The sequence below is a fragment of the Equus asinus genome, chromosome X, assembly GCF_041296235.1.
Source record: "Equus asinus isolate D_3611 breed Donkey chromosome X, EquAss-T2T_v2, whole genome shotgun sequence".
NCBI classification, from domain to species: Eukaryota; Metazoa; Chordata; class Mammalia; order Perissodactyla; family Equidae; genus Equus; species Equus asinus.
Window position 1 is genome coordinate 104,544,844 of NC_091820.1, and position 13,219 is coordinate 104,558,062.

A 13,219-nucleotide genomic window follows, 5' to 3' on the forward strand; every position below is an offset into this window, starting at 1 on the left:
CTGATTGCTAACTTAATTCCATTATATTCTAAGCATGTTTGGAGAACATACTTTTATTATTTCAGTCTTTTGAAATTTAGTGAGGCTTATTTTATGGACCAACATATAATCTATCTTGGAGAATGTTCCATGTGCACTTCAGAAGAATGTGTATTCTGCTGTTGTGTGGATCGTTCTACAGATGTCTGTTAGGTCTAATTGGTTTATAATGTTGCTCAAGTCTACTATTTCCTTTTTGGCCATCTGTCTAGTTCTGTTCATTACTGAAAGTGGAGTAATAAATTCTCCAACTATTATTGTTAAATTGTCTATTTCTCCCTTCAATTCTTTCAGTTTTTGCCTCATGTATTTTTCAGCTCTGTAGTTAGGTGCAAATGTTTATAATTGTTATAGCTTCATGATGGATTTGTTTTATTATTGTAAAACGCCCTTCATATTCTCAGTAACAATTTTTATCATAAATTATACTTTGTCTGATATTAGTATAGCTACTCAGCTCTCTTTTGGTTACTGTTTGCATCACATATTTTTTCCCACTCTTTTACTTATAACTTATGTGTATCTTTCAATCTAAAGTGTGATTGCTTAATCTAATTACATCTAGTGTAATTACTGATAAGGTAGGATTTACACCTGCTGTTTTGCCATTTTCTATATGTTTCATGTCTTTATTTCTTCCTCTATTCTTCCATTATAGATTTCTTTTGTGTTAAATAGACATTTTATAATGTACCTTTTAATTCCCTTGTTGTTTCTTCTACTATATATTTTTTGAATTAATTTCTTCACACTGACTTCTAGTGCCCATGATTTCTGATGGAGTTGTTATCTTTTCGTCCTCCTGCTTTAAAGATTTTCTTTTTGTTTTTGACTTTGACAGTTTGACTATGATGTGGATCTTTTTGTATGTATCTTACTAGGAATTATTTGAGCTCTTGGATGTGTAGATTATTTCTGAAAAGTTTTTATCAATTATTTCTTCAAATATTCTTTCTGCCCCTTTCTCTCTTCTCTCCTTCTAGGACTCCCCTTGTGTGTATGTTAGCCATTTGATGGTGTCTCACTGGTCTCTGAGGCTCTGTTCATTTGTCTTCACCCTGTTTTACTTTCTGATCCTCAGACTAGACAATGTTAATTGACTTATCTTCAGATTTGTTGATTCTTTCTTCTGCCAGCTCAAATCTGCTGTTGAGCCCCTCTAGTGAGATTTCCATTTCTGTTATGGTGCATTTCAAACACAGAATTTCAATTTGATCCTTTGTTTTATAATTTCTGTCACTATCAATATTTTCTATTTGGTCAGACATTGTTCTCAAACTTTCCTTTAATTCTTTAGACATGGTTTCCTTAATTCCTTTGAAGATATTTAAAATAGCTGGTTTAGTCTATAGTAAATCCAACATCTGGGCTTCCTCAAGGGCAGTTTCTATGACATCATTTTCCCTGTATACAGACCATACTTTCCTGGGTTTTCTTTGTGCATTTTTTGTAATTTGCTGTTGAAACTAGACATTTAAAACAATATGTGACTACTCTAGAAATCTTATCCCCTCCTCCCAGGGTTTGGTTTTTAGTATGTGTTTAGTGACTTTCTTTGACTAATTCTGTAAAGTCTGTATTCTTTGTCATGTGCAGCCATTGAAGTCCCTGCTTAATTAGCCTAGTAGTTAACGATTTCATTAAATGCCTCAAATCAGTAAGTCTCCTACTATTTAATAAAGGGCTCTGTGTGTGCATAGTGTGTGTGCACAGTGACACAGCTTCAATGTTCTTGCAGTTTATCATCTGTAAAGGACATGTGTGGGACAATAAGGGAAATTTAAATATGCACTCCAAATCAGTAATTATTAGTGTATCGATGTTAAATTTCTTGAATGTGATCATGATATTGTGATAATTTTGTAGAATACATACTGCAATATTTGGAGTGAAATGTCATGACATTGGCAACTTACTTTCAAATGTTTCTAAAAATTATTCTTGGACCCCGTCATATGTATATAGTGGTGAGAGCTTTGTTTGTTTCAGTGGCCACATTAACTTATGATTTATATCCACCAACTTTTAACTTAATGCCCAATAAGATGGTTAGTGTGGTAGGCAATATAATGGCCCATAAAGATGTCCTTGTTTTAATCCCTGGGTATTGTTAATATGTTACATGGAAAGGGGGAGTTAAGGTTGCTGATCGGCTGACCTTGAGATGACAAGATGATCCTGAATTATCTGGGTGCTTGCTTGTAAGTGAAAGAGAGAGGCAGGAGAGTCAGCGTCAGAGTGATGCAATGTGGGAAAGACTCAACTGGCCATTGCTGGCTTTGAAGATGGAAAGGGGCCATGAACCAAGCATGCAGGCAGCCTCTAAAGGCCGAAAAAGGCAAGAAAATGTATTCTCCACTAAACCTCCAGAAAGGCAGGCCAACAACTTGATTTTACCCCAGTGAGACCCATTTCAGACGTTGGACCTCCAGATCTGTAAAATTATAAATTTGTGTAGTTTCAAGCCCCAGTCTGTGGTCATTTGCTACAGTAGGAATAAGAAACTAATACAGTTATGTATAAGAGAACAGAGACTACCTTTAGGAGACAGAAATAGTAATGTTATTGGATATTAAATTTGGCCCAAACTTTCTTGGAAGTTAAATAAAAAGGGAAACAGCCTCAATCAGTTATTAAGTTTTAGCTGTTTTGACAAAAGAAATTTAATGTATCTGCGGAGACATTTTTTTCTAGAACCATTGTTACAGATACTCTAGGGGATAATGGGTTCTAGAATATGGAAACAATATGGTATCCACTGTCAAAAGTGTACAGTGTAAGGAAGAAAACGAAAATCTTTCTTTACTAGCACATGAGATCTTTAAAAGGAAAGCTATGCCTAGCAGTGTTTGGCTTAAAGTGGTTTCTGAGTGAACATTCAGTCTGTCAGTGAATCCTAGAATTTGCTCCGTGGCCTTTCAGATATTCCATGACGGCTTTCATTTTGCTTTGCAAGGTAGCAGTGCTTAGCTATCATGTTAAAAGATTAGCAGATTGAGTTCAAGAATGGCATCCAGTAGAATAGGGATTTTTAAACCTGATTCCATGGACAAAGTTAATGGAGTCAATGAATCTATTAAAATTGTATGTAAAATATGGAGGTTTTTCATTCTTCTGGGCTTCCATCACAATCTCAGAGGGGTCAGCACCCCCCAAATTGTTAAGAACCACTGAAGTGCAGGATTCTGTTGATGTCTGAAATGCTCATTGCATTTTTCTGAGTAATAGTTACTAACCAAACGTTAATGGATACATTGAGGTTACTTTTATCTTCTGTAGAAGGGACTAAATGGCTTTGGGTCAAGTAAGCAGAAAGTTCAAAGGAAAAATAAAACTCTAGATGGAACTTAAGGTACTTATTAGACCCGCCACTAGATTTTGTTTTTTTAATGAGTTAATAAAGAAGCACATATATTACCATATCACAAATTTGTTTTTTTAATATTTTGATAACTGAATTGTAATGTAATTTCTTTCTTTTGTAAGTCCATATATTTTGTTTTGATGTAACCCAATTTATCTAGTTTTTTCTTTTGACACTTATGCTTTTGCTGTGCTAATCTTTTGTGTGTGTGTGTGAGGAAGATTCACCCTGAGCTAACATCCATTGCCAATCCCCCTCTTTTTGGCTTGAGGATGATTATCCCTGAGCTAACATCTCTGCCAAACTTCCTCTACTTTGCATGTGGGATGCCTCCACAGCATGGCTGATGAATGGAGTAGGTCTGCACCCGGGATCCGAACCTGGGAACCCTAGGCCACTAAAGCGGGCCATGGGGAACTTTAACCACTCGGCCACAGAGCTAGCCCACTAATCTTTTTCTAATTGAAATGCATTTGACATTTAACATTGTGTTAATTTAGGGTGTACAACACGTTGATTTGATACACTTATGTATTGAGATATGATTGCCACTACAGCGATAGTTAGCAGCTCTATACATCACATAATTATCATTTCTTTTTAGTGGTTGGAATAATTAAGACCTAGTCTCTTAGTATGTTTGATGATTATAATACAATATTGTTGTGTACATTCACTATACTGTGCATTAGATCTATAGGACTTATTTACTACTAGTTGAAAGTTTGTACCCTTAAACAACAATGAATTGTACAATTCAAAAGATGAATTTTAGGGGCTGGCCCCAGTGGCCTAGTGGTTAAATTCAGCACACTCCACTTCAGCAGCCTGGATTCAGTTACTGGGCACAGACCTACACTGCTCTGTTAGTGGCCACGCTGTGCTGGCAGCCCACATACTAAAAAATAGAGGAAGATTGGCACAAACGTTAGTTCAGGGTGAGTTTTCCTCAACAAAAAAGAAGAAAAAAGAGAAACTCGTTGTGAATGTCCCTTTGGGAGAATAAAAAGGACATTATTAAAAAAAGATGAATTTACGGGGCTGGCCCCGTGGCCGAGTGGTTAAGTTCGCGCGCTCCGCTGCAGGCGGCCCAGTGTTTCGTTGGTTCGAATCCTGGGCGCGGACATGGCACTGCTCGTCAGACCACGCTGAGGCAGCATCCCACATGCCACAACTAGAAGAACCCACAACGAAGAATGCACAACTATGTACCGGGGGGCTTTGGGGAGAAAAAGGAAAAAATAAAATCTTTAAAAAAAAAAAAAAAAAAAAAAAAAGATGAATTTTATGGTATATGGATTATATCTCAATAAAGCTATTACCAAAAAACAAACTCTTAGAAGAAAACATAGGAGTAAATTTTCATGACCTTATGTGAGGCAATGATTTCTTAGATTGCATAGATAGCAATGTTGCTGTACTCATCTTTTAAAGTGTACAATTCAGTGATTTTTTAATATATTCACAGAGTTGAACAATGATCACCACTATCTGTTTTAGAACATTTTCATCACTCTAAAAAGAAACCCTGTGACCATTAGCAGTCACTACCCAGTACTCCATCCCCTCCCCATAGGCCCTGTCAACCAGTAATATACTTTCATCTCTATGGATTTGTCTTTTTTTGTGTGTGAGAAAGATTGGCCTTGAGCGAACATCTGTTGCCAATCTTCCTCTTTTTGCTTGAGGAAGATTGTCACTGAGCTAACATCTGTGCCAATCTTCCTCTGTTTTATGTGGGACGCCACCACAGCATGGCCTGACGAGCAGTGCTAGGTCTTTGCCTGGGATCTGAACCTGTAAACCCTGGGCCACTGAAGTGGAGCATGCAAACTTAACCACTATGCCACTTGTATGGGCCCTGGATTTGCCTATTTTTAACATTGCATTTCAGTGGAATCATATAATAGTTGCCCTTGTGTGTGAATCCATTCACTTAGCATAATGTTTTCAAGGTTCATTCCTGTCGTGGCATCTATCAATAAGTTATTCCTTTCTATGGCTGAATAATATTATATTTAATTGTGTGGACATACCACATCTTGTTTATTTATTCATCAGTTGATGGTAATTTGGGTTGTTTCCACTTTGCTATTATGAATAATACTTCTATGAATATTTGTGTACAAGTTTTTGTGTGGACATATGCTTTTAATTCTCTTGGGTATATACCCAGGAGTAGAATTACTGGGTTGTATGGTAACTCTGTGTTTAATTTTATGAGAAATTGCCATACTGTTTTTTAAAGTGGCTGTATCATTTTACATTCCCACTAGCAATGTATGAGGGTTTCAGTTTCTTCACATTCTCACCAATACTTGTTACAGTCCATGTTTTTTGTTGTAGTCACCCTAGAGCATGTGAAGTGGTATCTCATTCTGGTTTTGACTTGCATTTTCCTAATGCTGAATGACATCGAGCATGCTATCCTGTGCTCATTGGCCACATGTATATCTTATTTAGAGAAATGTCTACTCATATCTTTTGGCCGTTTTTAAAATCAAGGGTGAAAGCTTGACATTAGAAACAGGCATTTTGGCTGATATTGGGGTACTGATAACTTATACGGGGATGGCAGGAGTGATGACAATTTTAATGATGTCCCCTCTCCATTCCTCAACAATTGTCAAATAATACATCATTACTGAGGGAGAATTCTGTGAAAGCAAAGCAAAAAAAAGATAGCAGTGGAAGAAATATTGTACTCTATACCATCTTATTTCATTCAGATGACAATCTCATAACATGCCTTCATGCTCTATCTATCTATCTATCATCATCATCTTTTAATCTGTCCGTCCATCCTAGAGTTAGAATTTACAAGTGAAATGGTCATCACAGGGAGAAGTATGGATATATTTATTGAGCTGAAAAATGAAGTCATCCTTTTTGAGACAAAAGAAATACGATTTAGCCAATTGGTTTGGAAACGATGACTGGTTTTACCAGTTAGGCTATGTGGCAGATATTTTCCAAAAATTGCTAAAGCTGCAGCTCCAAAGTTTTGGTAAAATTGTCTTTAAAACATCTGATAAGAAAAAAGAATTTTACAAAAAATGTTCTATTGGTAAAGGTGTATTAAAATTAATAAAATTTCTATTTTCCAATCATGAATTTATATTAGTATGTTGGGTTAAACAAAGTGTCTCTTAGTAAAAGAGTAACTGATATATTTAACAATTATTTGAATAGTCTTAGTAAAGACTTTTTGGTTTTATCCCCAAATTTAGCAGCTTAAAACAACAAACATTTATTATCTCACAGCTTCTGTGGATCAGGAATCTGGGTGGGGCAAGATGTGTGCCTCTGACTTAAGATCTATTACAAGGGTATAATTCAGTTATTGGCTAGAGCTAGAGTCTCATCTGAAGCCCAGGTTAGGGGAGGATTCTCTTCCAAGCTCACTCACATGGTTGTTGACAGGATTCAGGTTTTTATAGGCTGTTGGACTTGAGGACCTTAGTGCCTTGCTGGCTATTGGCCAGAGACCTCCCTCAGTTCCTTGACACATGGGCCTCTCCATAGGATAGCTCATAACATGGCAGCAGGCTTCCCACAGAGAGAGCCAGAGAGAAAAGCCATGGTCTTTTCCTAACCCAATCTCTGAAGTGCCATCACTTTTGCCATAATAGATTTGTTAGGTCCAGCTCACACTCAAATGGAGAAGATTGCATAAGGTCTTGCCCACACTTAAGGGGAGGAGATTGCATAAGGACTCAAATACCAGTAAGCGGGGATCATTAGGGGCCATCTCAGAGGCTTCCTACGACAGTATTACTTCCCAGAAATTGAAAAACTGAATGACTGTAATCTTGGGCAACAAATCCTTTTCTAAGTCATGTGGTTTCTAATTCTTTGCCTTCAGTAAAGTTTAAGCATAACCTAATAAAGTTGTCAGATGATGAATTGTTAAAAATGGCATTTCACGAATAATCATCATATGACTTTTCGGCATATAACTCAGAGTTCAAGAAAATTGAGTGACAATAGCATAATAAAACTCTATCCATTCACATATACTTATTGATATGAAAAAGGTTTCTTAGAACTTACTTTTATAAAAATGGAAACTAAAAATATAATTGAAGCTGAATCCGGTTCCTGAATATTACTCAATATTCTGTGGATATAATAACTAGTTGGAAGAAAAGCCCCAGTCACATCTTTAAGAAATGCACTTCTAATAAAAGTGTACTTTTATATCTAATAGTTATTTACCAAAATTTGTATTTATGTTCTTTTAAGCAGTTTTGTACAGCTAATAATTGAATAATAACTAAATTCAGAAGAAATGTTTTAACATTTATTACTTCTGGCCAAAGGAAATAAAAATTAAAATTCAGTGTGTACTTTTGTTATGAAGAAATATGATAGGGTGATCAATAATAAAAGACTTCAAAACAGAATAATTTTATAAGAGGATAAAATCCTGTGGGGATGTGGAATGGAAATAAGAATTCAAGGAGAAAAAGGAATGATGTAAACATTCTGCCCTTAAAGAAGAATTTAGCCTTTTATTTATTTATTTTTGTTTTTGTTTTTGTTTTTGCTGAGGAAGATTAGCCCTGAGCTAACCTTTGTTGCCAATCTTCCTCTTTTTCTTTGCTTGAGGAAGATTAGCCCTTAGCTAATAGCTGTGCCAATCTTCCTCCACTTTATATATGCGTCACTGCCACAGCATGGCTGACGAGTGGTGTAGGTCCATACCCAGGATCCGGATGCGCGAACCTGGGCTGCTGAAGTGGAGCATGTGGAACTTCACCACCACACCATGGGGCCAGGCCCCTAGCCATTTATTTTTTAAAAACATACTTATGAGTAGCAAATCACTATGGATTCAGATTCCATTGGGATACATTGAAATGAGTAATTGGATAATTTTATTCTAAATGTCAATATTTACCATAATCCAGAAATTACATTCTTTACAATTCTTTAAACTTATAATGAAATATCTGGATGTCAACCCAAAAATATGTTTTTTTCCTCCAAATTCATTAGAGGGTATACCAGCAAAAGGTTTGAATGCCCTTGATAAGACCCAGGACTAAGACAGCTTCAATATATAAGTTGCACGCATGCACACATGCACACACACACACACACAGTTATTGGAATAGTAACTATCATTGCCCTGAAATCCTGCCCTGGGAGACAATGATGCTGTAGGCAACTTGGGATGCAGAGGACAGAAGGTAAGAGCAGTATGGAATAGTGAGAGGCATCCTGCCGTTGTGGAAAGAGCAGGGATTTTGGAGTCAAACAAACCAGGGTTTGAAATACTGCTCTACTTATTAGCTGTGTGACTTCAGACCAGTCAATCCAAATCTCCAAGTCATGGTTTTCTCAACTGTTAAGATAGAGGAAAATACCTACCAAGCTGAATTGTTGTAGAAGTCAATGTAAAATACCTAGGCTACTGCTTAGTGGATAGTAAGACCTATACAATTGTTGGTTCCTTCTTCTACATTTCTGAGCCTATAACACCAGGAACAAACTTCGAATGTTCATTTTACTCTTTGGCAGCCCAGAATAGCCAGTCTTTCATCTGTGGAATGTTTTCTAGCTCTTGAAATGAAGTATGTATTCAATAAGTATTTCTGTCTTTTTTTTTTTCGGATTGGCACCTGAGCTAACATCTGTCACCAATCTTTTATTTTTCCTTCTTCTCCCTAAAGCCCCTCAGAACATAGTTGTATATTCTAGTTGTAGGTCCTTCTGGTTGCACTATGTGGGACGCTGCCTCAGCATGGCCTGATGAGTGGGTCCAGGATCTGAACCCGTGGAAACCCAGGCCGCTGAAGCAGAGCGTGCGAACTCGACCACTTGGCCATGGGGCCGGCCCCCAAGAAGCATTTCTTAAAATGAGCTGAGTCACATTTTCAAACACAGAATTCCATCTATAGACAAATTTGAAAAGGGAGAATGATGATGCAGCGCCTATGGGTGTTTAGCTATTTTCTAATAAACTTGGCTAGATGTCCTCATATCTGGAAATACTGTTTTTTTAAATCCCTGTGTGAGTTTAGCTTTTTGTTTGTGTTTTAAACAATGAGCAGTTATGTACCTTTTAAAAAATAGTTTTCTGAAGGTCTGAGGAGAAAAAAGCATTTAATTTTGACATAGAATAGAACCATGAAGTGGGCCAAGTTATAAACCATAGGCATCTTTTTTGAGCTTAGGAGGCTTTCTGGTGCCCCTCATTGTGCCTGCTCCACTCAGGTGAGGGCATGATTTTGGCTAAGCATTTTGAAAACAGCTCAAGAACCCCAGTTGCTACCATGCCATTCCCCTAGTGCTCAGGTGAGCTTAGGTTGGGAATTACTACGTAATAATTTAGCAGAAAAAATATTGAAAAGTATCATCTCAACAGTCCTTTTCCGTTCATTCATCACATATCAATTCATCGTCCACCTATGCTTTCATGCTTTGATTTCTATGTCGAGCAACTACCGTATTTCAGGCACTCTGCTAGGTGCTGGATATAGAGAGATGAATGTTATTGGTGGTGGGAATAGCACACAGGGCACAATTAGAGTACAGAGGTAACACCTGAATCCTGAAGATGGGGCAATAATAGACCACCTGGCAGAACTGGTTAAACAGTGTGAGCTGTAAAGCGATGAGTAAGGTAAGCATTCATTCAACAAATATGTATTGACTGCCTGCTAGATGCTGGATGTTAGGATTGTAGCAGTGAACAATATGGATAAGAAGATGATTTGGCATGTAGAAATCTGTTTTATTTTCAACCCTTGATCTAATTTGAATTGCAAGATTATGGATGGTGCTTCCATAGTTGTATTTGTCTAAAATTTCCCTAAATGTACGATGCCCAAGAGGTTTTCATTCATCTTCATGGGGCTAGCTTTCACTTTATGTGATAGATAAATCGGACATTGGCTTTTTCTTTGCTTATTTTCGGTATTTGGTGTGATGCTCTCTCTTACTCTCTGCCCTACCCTCTCTACCCAACTATGGCTTTTGAACATCCTCCAAGATCAGCCCCCGGCTGGGTGCTTTTGTGTAAGACATAACCTACACAACCATAGGCTGTGGTTCTTCCTCTTCTCAACTTTCCAAAAGTTTCAGGACTTTTGTGCTACCAGAATGTGCTCTTAAAGACACATAGCCTTACATATGTGTTCTGGTTCGTGTGCCCTGCATTGCCTTCGAGCTTGTTAGGTCCTGTAGAGCAGGCCAGGGCTTCTGTTTGTTTCAGCTTCTTTCACAGTGCCAGCGTAATGTACTGTAACTGGAGAGCATACCTTCAAGAGCTGCTGACTTGCTCAGATTCTGAACACATGGCCACAGCTAGTTCAAACGAACACGTCTGTTCAACTTCACATTTCTCAACAAATCCAAGCTCAAGGTTAGTTTCCTTGCAAACAAGCCAGAATGCCAATTTCTTACCAGTTTTTGATAAATTCTTATGCACTCTCTCAGATCTCCTGCCAGCAACCGTCTTGCCGTAGCAAATTGGAAAGCTTTATAACGTAATGCAAAGGGAGAATGGCAGGCACAGACATAGCAGAGCAGAGTTAATAATAACTGTTAAGGAAAAAAGCTACTTCCAGGAATCTCAGGCCAGATGGCAGGCTGGTTGGAGGGATATTTTGGGGAGGGGGATATTTTGGCACGCTTCACATTAACTAGTAGCTGCTTACTTCATTTGGGCATATGACCAGCTCTGTTTGCCTATGATGGGAAAGCAACACAAATCGCTGTGACATACATGTCCCAAATTGAGGCAGGAGAATTCACTTCCCTGGCATCTCAAGGAAAGTCTACCTCACTTGGACTGCTTTCTTCGCCTGGTAGAATTCAGAGCATGCTTCTCAAATGCTGGTGTGCATCAAAATCATATGGGGCATTTGTGGAAAAGGCAGGTTTCTGAATTTCACCAGACGTTACACCTTGTATTGTAGTTTTGCCTCATGGATAAAAATGCAGTTTTAAAAAGATGTAAGCATTTAAAATATACCATAGTTTTTGTACCTCTATTTTTGTTTTAATTTAATTTAAAAACTTACAAGAACCTTCAAAATATGGAAGTATCCCGGGCCTCCCACAGCCACTTGGAGGCCTGAAGTAGAGCAGGTCCCCTCAGGGAGCACTGCCATACCTCTCCACGCCCTCACCTCCTTACACATGTACAGTGGTCTAGAGGGGAGCCAATTCCCCGTATAATATAAACAGCCAGCAATTCTCCTATCTTCCCCAAGGGTGCCAGGTGTCTAGAATTCCCTGTTCTAATCATTCTGACACCTGCCAGGAGTGCCTTTGGGATTGGTTTATCTAGTTTAGAGCCCTTGTAGCAACCTTAATGCAAGTACACAAACTCAGCTGCAAAACATCAGGGCAAAAAAGAGAGCTCTCCCTCCAGCATCAACTCACTGCCCATTCATCACCTCCAATACTCCCTTGCACCCTAGGACTGATGCACCCCAAGAGCCCATTTTAGCCTTCCGGAACTGCAAAAGCTCCTTCAGTAGGTGCTATAAACAGATTCTTCTCCCTGCTGAACATGTACAGTTGTCCAGTGGGCAGCCATGATGTCTGTCCCTCTACCCTACCCCCCCATCCCCAAGCACGAAACGGCTGCTCATCTGTCTCCCCAATTATGTTGCTGGGTGGTTGGAATTACTGCTCTGGCCTTTCAAAGACTCGGTGTGTCTTTTTACTGGTTACCCAGCTTCCAGCCCTGTAACAACCCCAGCTCCAGTGCACAACTTCAGGTGCTAAACCTCAGAAGGCACGCTCCAGCTCCATTCTGGCTCTCCCATCCTCATGCTCCCAACTCACTCTGCTCACATTCCATTACTGATACCAACCAATATCCTGTCTTGTTGCTTCAAGAGTGATCCCAGCTGTTTGTAGATAGGGACTAGAAAGCAGAGAAGGCACTACAAAAGAGGTTATATTTGAGCTGGGCCTTGAGAAAGTGACAAGATTTCTCCTGGCAGAGATAGAGAGAAAACTTTTCAGAAAGAAGCAGCAGTATACAAAGTCAGGAAAAGTAGAGAGGTTGAGCATGACCATTGAAGCTGAATGAAGTGCTGAGGATTCATTTACATCAGTGGTTCTCAAACTTCACTGGGGATTACACACATATACAGTGCTTGCCAAAGTGCAGATTCCTGGGTCCCACTTCAGACCCACAAAAACTCATGCTGTGCAGGTGGGAGGCTCAAGAACTGACTATTTAACAAGCTTCTTTGGGTGATTTTGATACAGATGATTGTTGATGACACCTTCAGAAACACTAATGCAAGGATTCTACCTGCTGGTCCAGATGTATCCAGCAGGCCAAAGCAGCAGGCCAGCAGCCCTTCCTCCTTCCCCCTTGTCTGCCCCTGGCTACCCACCCTCTATTCCTCCATCGACAGGACAGTGAGAAGTAGGTATGGTTTGTGCACCTCCTGAAGATAATGTTATCAGGCCATCCAGCAAGATGAAGAAGACTGGCTTATCAGGCTACGACGGAAAGAAGACAGTGGGGAGGAAGGACAAAGAATCAGTAACTGATAGTCTCCCCTGCCTTTCTTAATGTGGGCACAGTACAGCCAAAAAGATGACCTTCCTGATGAATGGTGAGTGGGGGGTGGGGAGAAAAAGGATATTTGGTGGTTATTCAGGCTTGGCATTCTCTGCTCTTTCTTTTTTATGAAGGGGTTGCTGATCATGTTTGTTTAACACTCTCTGCAGAATTTTTTTTCCTTTCAGTTTCATTGAGATATAACTGACATACAGTACTGTGTAAGTTTAAGGCGTGCAGCATAATGACTTGACTTACATATATTGTGAAACGGTTAC

The 13,219-nt window shown here is 38.9% G+C and overlaps 1 protein-coding gene across 1 annotated transcript in view; it reads right to left on the bottom strand.

The window, feature by feature from the left end:
• The window catches only part of TRPC5 (transient receptor potential cation channel subfamily C member 5), a 271,349-nt gene that overhangs the window by 13,505 nt on the left and 244,625 nt on the right, over positions 1 to 13,219 (bottom strand). The window lies entirely within an intron of this gene.